This window comes from Maylandia zebra, linkage group LG20 (genome assembly GCF_041146795.1).
Source record: "Maylandia zebra isolate NMK-2024a linkage group LG20, Mzebra_GT3a, whole genome shotgun sequence".
Classification (NCBI taxonomy): domain Eukaryota; kingdom Metazoa; phylum Chordata; class Actinopteri; order Cichliformes; family Cichlidae; genus Maylandia; species Maylandia zebra.
Genome location: NC_135186.1, coordinates 29463724 through 29478584, shown reverse-complemented (window position 1 = coordinate 29478584; position 14861 = coordinate 29463724).

Here is a 14861-nt window from a genome sequence, read left to right as displayed (position 1 = left end):
AAAAGGAGACAGGACAACATATACACTGTGCAAGAGATACATACTAACTAATGATTAAATGCAGAGAGGTGTATAAACACAGAACGAGCAAAGAAGGAAAAAATTCATACATGATGGGAAGCCCGCAAGAGCCTAGGCTTATTGCAGCACAAATAAGGGAAGATTCAGGGTCACCTGATCCACTATAACTGTATTAATTGTCAAAACTGAGGGTTGTAATGCTAATCTCAAAAGCAGAGACGGGTGTTTGTCTTCTGAATTAATATAGAATAGAATAGAATAGAATAGAATAGAATTCAACTTTATTGTCACTGCACATTTCACAGGTACAAGGCAACGAAATGCAGTTTGCATCCATCAAGAAGTGCTTTAGCCATGATATAGATATATTACAATATATATTAGCAATAATATAGGTATGTAAGTATATTACAGAAATGGGTCTATTATGGTATGTTACAATGTACACGGTATGAAGTATGTTATGAATATGCTATAACTATAAGTATGTACAGGCTGTAGTGAGTACAAGCTATGAACAGGATATAAATATGAAAAACTATACAGAATATGAAAAAAAAACTATACAGAAATATGAGATATACAGCTATACAGAAATGTGAACTATGCAGGTTATAAACAGTTGTAGAATTAAAAATTATCGTATTGTACAGAATGATGTAAGCTGCATCCACAGAAGAGAGGCCTGAGAGATGAAGACTGATTCCTGTTCAACCTTAAAATTCTATAGGAACCACAAGTACACCTAATATTCCAAAATTAAAATCTGGATTTCAAAGCGAGTCAGTGAAGACAAGCAAATATGCTGTCTCTTTATAGTCCCTGTTATGACTCTCTCAGCAGCACTTTTGATCCATCAATATTAAACAATTATTGATGCAGCGGATTGAGATGAAACCTGGCCCAGAGGTACAGTAGGTGTCCCAGAGAAGGAATGTGTTGAAAGTTGGACCTCAACTACTAAGGATGATTTTTAATGAATTTCTGAAATTGACATAATTGTATTGACTGTATTGAATTGAATACAAGTTTCTTGTCGTTTCTGAGTAATATTACAGTACATCTGGATGAAACTTGGTAAAGAGGTACAGTAGGTGTCCCAGAAGAGAAATGTGTTGAAAGTTGGACCTCAAGTGTTCAGGATGATTTTTAATGAATTTCTGAAATAGACATAATTGTAGTGTATTAACTGTATTGCATTGAATACAAATTTCCTGTAATTTCTGACTAATATTACAGTAAATCTGGGTAAAACCTGGCCCAGAGGTAAAGTAGGTGTTCCAGAAGAGGATTGTGTTGAAAGCTTGGCATCAACTGTTAAGAATGATTTTTAATGAATTTTTGAATATGCAACCAGACTGTCACGATGGCTGTATTTCCATTGTTCCATTGTAATTTGTGTGCGCGCGGATCTAGGCTTTCAATCAGGATATAAAGCGAAAAGGCGCTACTGTAAAGACTTGTGTAAAAGCGCAAGGAAATTTATGTGGCGGATAAGAGGCCAGCCGCCTCTTATCCGCCGCATAAATTTCCTTGGCTTGACCGCGGCTCACAAATGACGGCTCACTTTCCCGCAGTCAAAAAACAACTGAATGCCTACAACAGACCACATTTTTTGTTTCACACAGCATTTGACATTTTTCTATTATTATTTTATCCCTGTAATACAAAAGTGAAATCTGAATAAACTGTGCAGTTGACATGGTGGATCACTACTGGCCTGATTTTTGAAAAATAAAATGGGCGCTGTTCAGAAATAGCTCAAGTGCAACAAGGAGACCAAAGGTGAATTTGGACCCAAATGCAGGACGAAATTCAAAACCGACCTTAAATAAAGTTGTTAAAGCAGTGTAAATAAATACAAAGTCCACAACACAAACAGAAAGGTGACCTAAAATAAAACAAAACTCAGAATAAACAAGGAACAAGAGGGAGGGCTAACAGATGCCCAACGACTGAGGGCAAGGCTATTTATACTGTTTCACACATTACCCGTTATCAGGATTTGTTTTTTTAAGTTAAAATAGGTAAGTCAAAAACAGTGAAACCAGAGCGACAGGAAGAAAAGTAGAAGCAAGAAAGGCACGAGACTACCAAATAGTGACGTGTAGGAAATGGCTCTTAGAGCCGGATCTTTGACATGAATGAGGCAAGCCGTGGTTTTTTTTTTTTCTTTTTCTTTCTCTCACCCTGTCTTGCACTTTTTTCCACTTCACTCCGCATGCGAGTCTTGTGCTTTGCGCTGGGAAGAGGGGGGAGGGGTGGTAGTTACTCGCAGTAGCACAGGAACCGAGCAGGAGGGAGAGAGAGAGAAAGAGAGCCAGGGACAACAACGTCACATTAGAAAGGTACAGTAATCATCCACAACTATTTTCAGTTGCAGATGATAAAGGATTCAGAAAGTTTATTCATGACAGAGAATGTGCATCTTCTTTTTGTTTTCATATTTTAATTTATATTTAATTGTGTTGTGGTTTGTAGTGTTTAATATTGTTTCATTTTAAATTTGTTTAAAAGGAAAAAGCTGAAAATTTAAATAGTTAAAAGCTAAACTGTGACTAGTTGGTTTTTGTAATATATAATTTATTTATTACATTTTATGTGGAGTGAATAAATAAAAGTATATTTACGGTGGCCCCTACAGAGACAAAACACGTACAAACTCCAAAACACGTAAAAACTCCAAAACACGTACAAAACACAACAGAAGTGCTCCAGGATGCTGGGCGCAGTGTTGAGCTTTTGTTACCTAGTGGCTACACAAGCCAGCAAGTACCAACGACCGGATTTGGTGTGTGGTAGTAACAGGTAAATGAACTTTTTTTTAAAAAATTATTTGAATATATATGAGTGCTTGTGTATAAATGCACAAACCATACACATATGCTTTCAATTGTGTAATTTAAGTGATCTAGGTAGCTCTGTTTTGGAAGTTCAGTTAACTCTAGGAATGTGTTTTGGAGTTTGTACGTGCTTTGTCTCTAGGGGCCAGCACATATATTTATACATAAACATATATAAATAAAACCACTTTTTTTTTTACATTAGTAATTTCTTTTGTGCATAATTTTATATTATTGTTAATAATAAATTAATTAAAGCAACAAAACCACCTGAAGAGCCAGTTCAGAGCCGAAAGAGCTGGCTCTTTTTAGTGATCCGAGCCGAAAGAGCCGGTGTTGTGCCAAAAAGTGATTGTCTGCCAAAAACTGATTGCTCGTATTTAAACTGCTATAAGTAACTTGCTGGGCTATAATATGTGAAACATATGTCAAATGCATCCCTTATGGATGATAGAAAGTCATCTTGAGCCACAAACAACATTCATGTAACAAGGTAGAAGCTGCAATCAGTTTTTGGCATTGACTTTTATATAACCTTTATTTATGCAGTTAAAAAATATCATTAACATTAAAAATGTCTTTTGTAAGAGCAAGCTGGCCAAGAGGACAGCAGAAATGGCAGCAATTATTACAATAGTTTTGTAAAAATATTTTAAGTGGGGATAAAGGACCGAATTGGTTATAATGTAAGTACAATGACACAGAGTTGTAAAGATACTTGAAAAACAGATATTTTTTTAATTCTATGTCTAACCCCTTTGTAAACCCTGTTCACCGAATTCTGTTTACAAACATACATAAAGATATTACACATAAAAAATACACAGAAACATTGGAAATCACTTTTTGGCAGACAATCACTTTTTGGCACAACACCGGTTCTCTAAAAAGAGCCGGAAATCCCATCACTACTACCAAAATAAAACAGGAAGTAACTTACTAAACACAAATAAAATACCAAAATCCACTTAAACTTCACACAGATGAAAGGAACAAGGCTATTGAAGAATTATTATATTATTATTATATATATTATATGAAATAAGCCCTAAGCAAAAATACAAGTATCAATAAAGAGGAGCAAAAGTTTGAGATATAAAATAATCTGAAAATCTAATATAACAATAAGCAACCATAAAACCAAAGAGAAGACCCAATAATAAGCAAGAAGGTCAAGGACACAGGACAAGACAAGACGCCAAACTCCAGCCAAGGAAGCAGCTACAGTGTGCCTTTCCCAGCCCAACCCCGGGTAATGTGAGCTTTATTTTTCAGACGTGTACAAGTTAAAGAACAGGTTATGCTGCTGGTGAACTTAAATAACTAAATGATGTGTGTGTTCCAGCTGTGTGCCATGGCTCTTTTATACTTCAAGAGTAAAAGGATACACCTGTGCATTCTCCACTCTCCTCCTGCAAGTTTCCTCTGTGCTCCAGATGGACAGAGAGACACAAACTAGTCACACAAGACTACCTCAGAGTTGCTTGTTAAGCTTGTAAAAGTATCTAAACATGAATACACTATACCAAGAAATGTCATACTAAGAAGTCATAAAGATGGTGTGCTTTAAGGTCCTTCTATTCCACTGTAGCAATTTTCAACACTTAGTTTTCAAATACAGTACATCAAAAAAATAAAAAAAAATAAAGAAATTAAACCTAACAAAGACAGAAAGACATTAAATGCATTCTTACTTCATTTTTTAGTTTTTAAATATAAAGTATTTAAATTTGCTGTTTTTCTTAGAATGTAACTTTTATTTTTTTATTTCAGGTAACTACACTACCCCTCTGTGAATCGCTACCTTATCGTAGAGCAGTTTGTGTGTCCCAGGGATCCTAGGGGCTATGTTGTCTGGGGGCTTTTGCCCCCTGGTATGGTCTCCCATGGCAAATTGGTTCTGGGTGAGGTACCAGACAAAGAGCGACTCAGAAGAGCCCTATGAGTGCAAGATCAAGGGAACAGTTCACCCGGCCCGGGATAGGGTTACCGAGGCCCTGGCCTAGAGCCAGGCCCAGGGAGGGTGCCTGAGAGCAAGTGTCTGGTGGCCGTACCAGGAGTGAAGGCCCTGGCAGACTGATCCCCGGCTACCAAGACTAGAAATTGGGACATGGAACATCACCTCTCTGGTGGGTTGAGTTAGTGCATGAGGCTAAGGGGTACCAACTAGATATAGTGAGGCTCACCTCAACGCATGGCTTGGGCTATGGAACCATTCTCCTGGAAAGGGGCTGGACTCTGTCTCAGTCTGAAGTTGCCCTTGGTGAGAGGCTTGGGTGGGTATCGTAGTATCCCCCAGCTCCCACCCTGGTTTTGACCTGTTCAACTTGCTTCCCTCAGGGGAAGTGTTCAGGTGTACAGACTCGAGAACAGTTTCTTTTCAAGTACCGTAACCACCCTGAACTCATACATGCACTGATAACACAGTTCCACCCCCCATTCCAAGGACTTCCCTCTATAAACCACCACTGTGCAATACTTAATTTTACCTGCAATAACCCACACTGTAAATACATAACACTATTTTATTTACTTGTTTATTTAATGTTTTTTTCTAAATACTGTTCATATGTATATAGTGCTGAAACTGTGCACCTCACCTCCCTTTCTCCTCCCACATGTTTGCACTGAGTAGGAGATGCTCTGTAACTCATTGTACGTCTGTATTGTGACTATAAAGGCATTCTATTCTATTCTATTCTATTCTATTCTATTCTATTCTCTAAATCCATAAAACATATGTAAAAAGAAAAACATCAAACATTATTTGCAAAGTGCAGAAAAGCTTTTTATTCTCAGAAACTGTTGACAGTAATTTCAAAGAAGACTTGAAAAAGATCAAATAAAACTTATTTTGCTGCTATGTATTTGCTGCAAAAATCATCCACTTGTGTTGTATTTAGTGTTTACTGTGTCAGCATCCATGGGTAAGTTTGTTTTCCCTAGAACTTTGTGACTACTTCATGATGCTGCCACACAAAGAATACCATTGTGTGATTCTTACTCTGAATCTGAATAAGTACGCGGGACCACTGTGTGCGGTAAGACCATCTCTTTTACTTCCTGTATTACCATCTACCGGCATGCATTGCCAGTGCGTAACACGTAATTACACAATCAAACAGTGAACACATACTGCCCATACAACAAATGTACCAGAGACAATTATGAATACACCACATCTCCCCTTTTAAACAAAAACAGAATATTCCTTTTCTCAGGACAGAACTTCTCTTTTTCAAAGCCATACAAGAACATCTGGCAAACAATCTGCATTACATTTTTAACCTTTTGTTTTTGTTTTCTTGTTCTTTTCTTTTCTTAACAACTCTTTTTAGCTTTATTTTACTGTGCTCTACAAAACCCTTATAACACAGTTACATAACAACAACCTTTTTTTTTTTCTTACAGATCTAACTTTTTAGGTTTAACTATTGGCCTCCCTGACTTGGTTCTGACCACATCAGTGTTAACAGGTGTAGCAGGGATCACACTGGGTGTTTGAGGCTTCTGCAACACAGGCACATTAGCAGGTTCATGCACAGGTGAACTTAAAGGAATCAAATGCACACGATTACGCCTCACAGTCCCTTGTGGTAACTCCACTGTGTATGATCGGGGTGTAGAGTGATTTTGGATAACAGTGCCTGTAGTTTTGACATCAGTCACCCAAACTTGCTCTCCTGGGGACAGGCTGCATAAAGGTTTTGCGCGGTGGCGCCTGTTGAAGTTTGCCATGTCCATCATCCTCTTCTCCCTTTCCTTTCGAGCGAGCAGTGCGTTGTCCGGCAGTGTGGGCTCCAGCTGCGATGGAAGCATCGGCAGTGTGGTTCGCAGACGTCTGCCCATTAAAAGCTCTGCAGGGCTGTATCCGGACTGCAGTGGTGTAGCTCTATAGGCAAGAAGAGCTAGATAAGGATCAGCTGCTTTTTTCAGAAGATTTTTTACAGTCTGCACAGCACGTTCTGCTTCTCCATTACTTTGCGGAAACTTGGGACTGCTTGTGATGTGTTTGAAGCCGTATGCTGCTGCAAAGTCTGTAAAGATTTGACCTGAATACTGTGGTCCATTATCAGACATGAGGACCTCTGGGATGCCGTGACGGGCAAAGAAAGATTTCAGGTGAGTAATGACATCGTTTGATTTTGTCCTGTTTAACAAAGCAATCTCAACAAATCTAGAGTGATAGTCAACAGCGAGAAGGTAAGTTTTCCCTCCCAGCTCGAAAAGATCTGTGCCCACTCTCTGCCATGGGCGGGCAGGGTATTCTGTTGGCATGAGTGGCTCACTGTTATTGTGTCTTTCTTGAATACACGTTTTGCACTTGAGCACCATCTCAGAGATTTGTTGACTCAGCCCGGGCCACCACACTGTTTGGCGTGCACGAGCTTTACATTTTACAACACCTTGATGTCCTTCGTGTAGTTTTTCCAGCACCTCGTTTCTCATTGCTGAAGGAATGACAAGCCGTGTGTCTTTTAACAAAAGGCCGTCTTCAACAGTGAGCGTGGCTCGGTCAGGCCAGTAATTTCGCAGTAAAGGCTCTTGTTTTGCATGTTCTGGCCAGCCTTCGGTGCACATGTCCATGACGCGAGCACACACACTGTCGCTTTTCAGTTGTTCCTTCAGTGTTTGCATATATGATGAACTGACAGGCATGTTTGCTACAATACTGTCGACATATATGTCTGTGCTTTCCATTAGCTCTTTGTCTGACAGGTTCATTGGTTTTTTCAGAGGTGAGCGGGACAAAGTATCTGCTGTCCAGAGCGATTTCCCTGGGGCGTACTGCACAGTGTACGAGTAACGCATGAGTCTCATTCTGAATCGCTGGATCCTGGGTGGCAAGAGATCCAGAGCTTGTCCTCCCAGTAAGGAAACGAGAGGTTTGTGGTCCGTTTCAAGACAAAAATGTTTACCAATCAGGAAATCACGAAAACGCTCACACGCCCATGTAGATGCCAGTGCCTCTTTTTCCACTTGTGCGTATCGTTGTTCTGTAGGAGAAAGGGACCTCGATGCATACGCCACTGGTCGCCATCCTTCTTCCCACAGCTGCAAAAGAACACCTCCGAGACCATAGGATGAAGCATCTGCTGATACTTTAATGTCTCTGTTGGGGTCATACATTGCGAGCACTGGGGGTGAGGTCAGGGCATCTCGTAATGTTTTGAAAGCTCTCACTTGGTCAGTTCCCCAATACCATGCGTTCTTTTTGGAAAGAAGATCTCGCAGGGCTTTGTCTTTTTCAGCTAAATGGGGGATGAACTTGCCCACTTGATTCACCATGCCCAGAAAACTGCGCAACTCTGACACATTAGTTGGCTCTGTCATTTCTGTAATTGCCTCCGTTTTCTTCGGGTCAGGACTGATTCCTGTATCCGCTATGATGTGACCCAAGAAAGCAACCTTGCTCTGGGAGAGCTCGCATTTTTCAACATTCAGCGTTATGCCTGCTTTTTCCAGTCTTTGCAGTGTAGCATGGAGACGGGAATCGTGCTCCTGATGGTTACGTCCCCACACCAACACATCGTCAATGTGACACACCACTCCTTCGAGACCCTCGATGACCTCCGCCATCATGCGCTGAAAGTGTTCGGGCGCTGAGTTGATCCCAAACGGTAGGCGGTTAAAGTGGAACCGCCCAAAGGGTGTGATGAAGGTGGTGAGTTTGGCAGACTCATCGGACAGGGGAATCTGCCAGAAGCCCATGTTGGCATCCAGTTTGCTAAACACTTTGGCTCCTGCGAGCATTCCGAGACTTTGTTCAACCGATGGCAGCACATATTTTTCCCTGCACACATACTCATTTAGTCCGGTAAAGTCTACGCAAAGTCTTAGCCTAGGGCTGTTTTTCTTTGGAACAACAACCATGCCGGCACACCAATCCGTTGGTTCCTCAACTCGGGTAATGACACCAAGCTCTTCCATTCGTTGGAGTTCCTCTTTTACCCTTCCCATCAGAGGCAGAGGAAGCCTTCGCGGAGTTTTGAGTGAGTACGGCACAGCATTCGGTTTGAGTTTAATGTGATAGGCCCGCTGCACTTTCCCTAGACCATTGCAAAGTTTAGGGTAAGTAGTCTTCAGAGTATCCATTGAAACCGCGTCAACTCGCACCAGCAGGCCAAGAGCTGTAATGGCGGGCAGGCCTAGCAGTGGAGTGCTCAGGTTTCTTACAACATAGACCTTCTCTGTTGTCTGTTTCGCTCCGTAGTTGAGCTGTAGCTTTGTAAAACCTGCAACGTCCAGTGGTGTTTTTCCAGGGCCTAACAAAGGTTTTTCTGGCTGCTGGAGAACTGGTCTGTGTTCGTTAGCAAAAATCTTTGATAAGTCCGAGTCAGCTATTACAGTCACATCTGCTCCAGTATCCAGTTTGAAAGTGATTTTTGCATCTTTCACTTGTATGTTGGCTGTCCACGCCTGGCCGTCACTGGAAACTGAGCCTAGGAAGAAACCTTGCTCCTCTTCCTCCTCAATACTTTGCACTGTCTTGCTTTGTCTGCAGACTCGCTGGTAGTGACCTTTTTTTCCACATAAATGACATTTTGCATCATTTGCTGGGCACTCAGGTTTCGGATGTGGAGAGCCTCCGCACTTGTAGCATTTGTTACTTTGTCTCTTGCTATATTGCTGTTGTGTTTTGACAGTTTTATTTTTGAACATGTTGAACTTTGTTTTGTCGTGCTTTTGTATCACTCTGTCAACTGTTTTCGCATTTACATGCATTACATTTGTTTCACTTTTCAAAGCTGACTGTTGCTTTTTGATTTCTTCTGACTGCCTGGCCATATTTATAGCTTTATCCAAGTCCAAGTCTTTTTCCATCTGCATGCGCTCAGACAGCCTCGTGTCGGCCAAGCCCACTACTATTCTGTCTCTTATCAGCTCATCGTGGAGCGGTCCGTAGTTACAGTGCTCTGCTAATGCATGCAAGGCAGTCACGAATGCATCAACAGTCTCATTCGGCTCTTGTTTGCGCATATTAAAACGTGCGCGCTCATAAACAACATTTTTCCTGACAATGAAAAAGTTGTGGAAGCTATCTCTCACTTTAGCATAGTCCCGTTGGTCTACATCACTTAACTTTAGTCCTCTCAGGACGTCATCCGCTTCGTCTCCCATACAATATATGAGAGTGTTCACTTGATTTTCCTCCGAGCTCGCAGACAGATTACTTGCCTGACGGAATCTCTCGAAGCGACGGACCCATCTTGTCCATTCGTGTGGTTTGGAAAAATCAAAGGGCTCCGGTGGTTGGATGCTAAACGTAGCGCTGGGAGTGCTAGCCGCGGTGCTAACTCCTGCCCTCGGACGATCGTCTACGTCGTCATTCAGCATTTTGTTTCCACCTTCCCCTTCTCCTCACACTCGGCAGATGTATGGAGTCTTACGAGTCACACAGCACTTCTGACACCATGTGTGATTCTTACTCTGAATCTGAATAAGTACGCGGGACCACTGTGTGCGGTAAGACCATCTCTTTTACTTCCTGTATTACCATCTACCGGCATGCATTGCCAGTGCGTAACACGTAATTACACAATCAAACAGTGAACACATACTGCCCATACAACAAATGTACCAGAGACAATTATGAATACACCACAACCATTAGAGTATAAATATGAGGAAACATAAAGGACATAACCCTTTCTTCCATTGCCTGAGAGATTTGTGGTTTTAAACTAAGTAAACACCTTTTGAAGGTCGTCTGAGTCCTCTATGCATTAACCCTATTATAAAAATGAGAGGTTTTAAAGGTCAAAATGGGCTGAAATGTGCAGAAGTTGTCAAAGGTTGCCGGCTTTTAAAGGGTAGAAGACAGAAACATTGTTAACCGTTTCCTTCTTCGCCCTGCAGACTCTTGAAATGTTTTCTAACCACTACATGTGATGACAACATAAAAATAGAAATCATTTTATTCCATTAAGACACAAAACTTAAAACCCACCTACTTGTGCCTGCATTCACATAATTCCCTAATTAGCTCTCCACATTTATAACACTGGTTCACTGTTTGCTCTCTGGCTGGCCTTCCCTAGCTTCTTGTGCCCCGTGTGTGAATTTCTGTTTTATTTACTCACCTGTTGGAATTTGTATCTTTGGTTTTTCCATTGGCCATCAAAGGCTTGCCTTTTTTGTTTGTGTATTTAACTGGCTTCAGTGTCCTACATTTGAGCCCTCTTTCCAGTGCTATTTTTTGTGAGTCAGCATGTGCTGTTGGGGTCTGTTTTAGAAGATTCATTGAAGTTTATTTTTTTTAAGTTACTTTCTTGACTAAGCACCCAACTGGTTGACTAAAGTAATTTCATTATCATTGCTTTGTAAAATGTTCTGCTCCGTTTAACCTAATTTGGAGCTGGAAAAATGTACTTACTTATATACTGAACACCCTGTTCAGTATATAACTTTTGTTAATGGTAGTGTAATGGTAGCATTGCACTAGTGGCCCCTGACTCTATTTTCATGTTGAATGCTCTTCAGGTGCATTAAACACAGCACATATGCACAATTTGAAAGTGCATCCAAACATTTTGTAATCATAGGCCATTATGCCATTGTATTATTAGACCACATCATACATTATTTAAAAGCTCGGTCCTCTCTGGCACAGCTGGTTGCCGGCAGAGCCCGCAGGCACGCCACTGCAACCCCCTCTGGCCTCTGCTCCGTAGCTGCGGGGTGACCTCTCCCTTGGGGCTCTACTCAGCTCTTCCCAGGAGGGTGGCACGGTTCCCCCCCCCTTTGGTGGGTTAGGGTTAGGTGGTCCTCCTCGGGTCCTTGTACTCTGGGGCCTCTGGATATCTGGGGCCTGGATCTCCTCCATACCTGCTTCATACCCTGGTGGACGGGGCTGTGGCTCCCCACACTCCCTAGCAGATCGTTACATGGAGAAACCTTTGGAATACAAGCGTGCTGATCCACACAGGTATGCACACAGGTGTACACACGGGTGTTCACAGACGCGGACTACACCTTTCTTGGCTGCTGCCTCAAAGCACATTGTGCGCTGTCTATCTTGCGTGCTGCACAATATCGTTTATTATTTAGTATCTACTGATATCTACTGCTAGCTAGTTTATTGTGATGGTGCCGTTTTTTTTATTATGTTGCTCTTTGTTGTTTGCTTTCTCTTCTGTTTTTTTTCTCCATACAGGTGACCCAGGTGTTTTTTTTTTTCTTTCTTCCCCCCCCTTCTCACCGTCTCTTCTCCCCTTTGGTTTTCTTTCTCTCCCTCTCTTTCTTTCATTCTTTCTCCCTGTCCTATCCCCCAGTCATGTCTGTCCCGTTTGTAGCAACTGAAAATAAAATAAATTCACAATTGTAATACAGGTCAATCAAATGGACCAATATGGCAAGGCCATGATGATCCACTTAGTAAAATAAATCCGCTTGGCATCTTTCTTGTCCTTAAGACAACAATTCTGATGGCTAAAGATCCAAACGGGACACAAAAAAAAAGTCAGCTGAGGTGCCGGTTTGCCAGACTGTGATGTTTTCTGAGGATTTGCCAGTAGATGGTGGCCTCTGCACATTATTTTCCACACTGTACATGCTGCTCCCAGTGAGACACCTCACCTCTTGTAAAATCTCTAATCCGTATTTACAAACACAATGACGTGTATCCTGTGTCTGACTTTGTAAAGCAGGAGGAGAACTCAGAGGTAGGTATTTACTCCACTCTACCGAGTGAACCATTTATTCTAGCTGCTAGAATCCTGCACCAACAATAGTCCAAGTCTGTGCAGACTGTAGAGCACAAGCTTATGCTACACTTTCACTTCTTAAACAGGAATTAAAGGTGGTACACACAGGAAGAGCTCGGTGTTGTGAAATGCCAGTAAATCTGTTTAGTTCCTCTTAACACAGAAGTCTCATTTCTGTTTTTGTAAAAATATATATTTTGTGCTACTGATCCAGAAAATGGATGAGTTAATCATAATGATACAGGCAGACATGATGGGTATTGATCTTCAGCAAGAAAGCAGTTAAGCATGTTTTTAAAATGTGAATCTGTAGTGGAGCAGTAGAGCTTTTTATCAGAGTTTATGATAAAAATAATGTAAGGAGAAAGCATTCAGTCTGTGTCTAAGTTTAAAATATTTATTATCTGCAACTTAAACTGCAGTCATAACACCGAAAAGAAGCTGCTCTGTGGGGGTGAAAATGAATGCTATTAATTTTGAAATTTTAATTTTGAAAACTTTAAAGTAAGGAAATTTCTATTTGGCTGATTTATTTCTTTGATGTAATAATGTTTCTTGGCAATAAATATTACATGTTGGAAATCCTGTTTATTTCCCCCCTTAACCAATTCCATGTTCGTAAGGAAAGTACATTTGTGGCTTGAGCAGCAGAGTTGAGTATGTGGGTTAAACCATGAAAAACTTGACAAATGTTTTCTGCCAATGCCAAACTGGTTATTCTGCTATTGACTCTTGTTTTGACCCCCTGGTACCTGAGGTGCTGACAGCCAAGTGCCTGATTAGCAGCACCCATGAGCATGGACCTGCTACGGTGGTCAATTGGTGTCTTCACCTAGCAGCCCACATTTGACTGATCTGGATAGGGTCAATGCCATAGGGCAACTTCACCACCCTGTCAAGATTTGGAAACTGTAGGCTGTCCTGCAGATTTTCAGTCAAAGTTTGTAGGATGATATGGCTGGCAGCTCTCTACCCAGACAGTCTGGAATAGACTGAAGACAGCTAATCTCTGGTCTCATAGGTCTCATTCCAGTAGACCTGCCACGACTGCCCTTCACAGCCAGGCCTGTTTTCCACGTTATGACTGGAGGCAATCTCTTTGTAGAGCAATATCGAGATGGAATTCTGCAACCAGAGGAAATTCCATATCGCCACAGTCTAGGAACAAGCTCTGTCCTCCAAGATGACAACGCTCACCCCCACAGGGTGGGGTTTATCAGAGACTACCTCTGGAATTTGGGAGTCCATGTAATGGCTTACCTGCAGTTCTGACCTGAACCCCACTGAACACTTGTGGGATTTGCTTGGATGTGCTGTTCTTGCCAGACTGACCAATGAAACCACGCTGGCTGAGTTGAGACAAATACTGGCACAGTCAGCAATCACTTGCAAGTTTCTCATTTTATTGAATAATGAGCAAAAGAAAAGACACACATGGACTGCTGTTTCTGAAAAGACATAAAGTGTGATTTAAGTAACTCAAAATAATACATGAACTCAGCAGTATAAGGTGCAGTCCTTTTATAACGGGTGACAGGTGAATGCAATTAAGGGCAAGCACCACACCCAATCAAAGGTGAGGAAAAGAAACAAGGTGCATCTGGTGAAGTGAGTGTGCTGAAAGGTGAGCCTTTACAACAGGGGTGTCGAACTCCAGGCCTCGAGGGCCCGTGTCCTGCAGGTTTTAGATCTCACCCTGGGTCAACACACCTGAATCAAATGATTAGTTCATTACCAGACCTCTGTAGAACTTCAAGACATATTAAGGAGGTAATTTAACCATTTAAATCAAGGACACATCTAAAACCTGCAGGGCACCGGCCCTCGAGGCCTGGAGTTCGACGCCTGTGCTTTACAACAAGGCTGTTGTGGCTGTGTATGGCTTTCCACATGCTACATGCTTTCATTAAATTAATACATTGTGAAATTATGATATATCTTGTTTCTTCAGACTTCAGTCATGTCAATAAATGACACCAAACAAGAGTTAATTACAGCATAACCTGTTTGGCATTGGCAGAAAAGATCTGGGAAGCTTTTCATGGGTGCAGCCCACATACTCAACTCAACCTACTTGATGGGAAATAAACAAGCTTTCCAAAAGTATAAGATTTTTTGCCAAGAAGCATTGTTACAACAAAGAACAAGTTTCCTTACCTTTTGTGCTAAGTTTAGTTATAGGTGTTACTTCCTCATAAAAGAGCACCAGCTTGTTTTCTGGTCTTTCTCTCTCTTCAAACAAAACTGTATAATGATCGATCAATATGCACAAAACTCCACTCAGGGGAAA